This window comes from Myodes glareolus, chromosome 27, assembly GCF_982192425.1.
Source record: "Myodes glareolus chromosome 27, mMyoGla1.1, whole genome shotgun sequence".
Classification (NCBI taxonomy): Eukaryota; Metazoa; Chordata; class Mammalia; order Rodentia; family Cricetidae; genus Myodes; species Myodes glareolus.
In genome coordinates, this window is record NC_142052.1 from 7,267,380 (window position 1) to 7,269,659 (window position 2,280).

Sequence of the window (2,280 nt, forward strand, 5' to 3'; positions counted from 1 at the left end):
TTCAGCTATGTGATCCAGTTCATATACAATGTAAGGGAACAGGGGTGAATGTGTATACAGGTGCCTAGAGGGAAACACACAAGCACTGAGAAAAGATACATGACATTAATCCGTCAGTTAGTAACTTACATGGTGCCATGCTTTTGGATAGATAATGTGGCACCATTCTGGAAAAGGTAATTTCTATACGTATATTCCACATCTGTGGCCAGTGACTGTGTGCACCACAGAAGTGCATCCGTGGCTGTTTCACCATTCACTGTGTGTTTCCACACTGTGGAATAATGCACTTTATTTCCTCCATCAAAGAAGGATAACCACCCCCCTGCCAATCCCTTAGTCATATCTGGATGCACAAGAAGCCACAGCTCGCTTGGTTCATCTTCCACGTATTTGCATTTCCTTGAAGTTTGCCTGATTATTTAAGGAGAGAGATGCTGGAGGTAGTGCAGGGCTGGTAATTCATGCTGTGGACATCCAGAAAGGAACCAGACCTGTTTTCCCACTTGGTTTGGGTCGGGTTCCAGTAGCTTGCAGTTACCCACTTCAGCCTCCAGGTGGCACCAGGACAGTTAAAGATAGTCATCAAAAGCTCCATCTGGGCTGTATCAGTTTACTGCTGCTGGTCTGCCTGGCGGCTGCCAGTCATGCTTCCCTGTTCCACCAAGTAGGTTTTCTGTGACTTGTCCTCCCCACATCGATGCAGTCCGTGGAATTGTACCAACCCACAACATTGTCTTCCTGTTTCCCATGCCTTGTCAGCTCAATCGCTATCTGATACATATGGCAACCCCACTCTCCAGATTGATTTGGAAAGTTTTCCTGGGTAGCTGGCTATGCTCTGTGAGACGGATCTACTTAGCACTCACCTGCTGCCACCTTGCATCAAATGCCTCTTAGGACTCTGGATGCAGGAGACCTCCATGTGTCCCATAGCGTTGTCCACAGGCTTTGATTCCTTTTCTTCTACAGAGTTGAGCTCTAGACGCTTGTCCAACCACCCGGTATAATCACTCAATGTTTAGAACGTGATGATAAATAAATACTTTAAGATAAAGATTTGAAGCTAATCTCTAAAATCTTCTGTAAAACCATTTTTCTTTCAGTTTCAGCCCCACCTGTGTCTTGGAAGGTGACGGTGGTTTCTGGTGCGATGCCTGCGTCCCTGGCTATGAAGGACAATACTGTGAAAGGTGCACTGAGAACGGTCACACGAGCAAAGGACGCCCGCTCGTTGTAGCTCATGTGGGCTGTAGTTAGGATAGTGATCTGAGAGTCCCTACACATTTGTTTGTGCAGAGGGGAGGCCACATTGAAATTCCATAGCAAGATCTTCTAAGAGGAGGGTGTTATAGTGGCATATTATTTGTATTTTAATAAATAAAGCTTATCACACTATTCAGCCATACAGGGCAGGCAGCGATTGCACACACCTTTAAGAATGGATAAGAAAAATGTGATACATAAACACAATGGAGTACTACACAACAGAAAAAACAACGACATCTTGAATTTTGCAGGAAAATAGATGGAGCTTTAAAACATTATTTTGACTGAGATAACCCAGACAAGAAAGACAATTATCACATGTACTCACTCACTGGTGGTTTTTAAACATAAAGCAAAGAAAACCAGCCTACAAACCACAATCCCAGAGAACCTAGACAACAATGAGGACACTAAGAGAGACTTACATAGATCTAATCTACATGGGAAGTAGAAAAAGACAAGATCTCCTGAATAAATTGGGAACATGGGGACCTTGGGGGAGGATTGAAGGGGGAGGAGAGAGGCAGGGAGGGGAGCAGAGAAAAATGTAGAGCTCAATAAAAATCAATTTTAAAAAAGGGAAAAAAGAGGGAAACTTACATATGGATGGATGGATATATCCATTGTGCCCAACTATGTATACATATGTATGCATGTATGTATGTATGCGTGTATGTATGTATGTGTGTATGTATGTGTGTGTATGTGTGTATGTATGTGTGTGTATGTGTGTATGTATGTATGTGTGTATGTATGTATGTGTGTATGTATGTGTATGTATGTATATATGTGTGTGTGTATGTATGTGTGTATGTATGTGTATGTATGTGTGTATGTATGTGTGTGTATGTATGTATGTGTGTGTGTATGTATGTGTGTATGCATGTATGTATGTATGTGTGTATGTATGTGTGTATGTATACGTATGTGTACATAGTTGGGCACAATAGAAGTCGCTGTGACCGACAGATCTGAGGCAGTTCTTCAGCAGGAAAGCAACTTGTTCACATG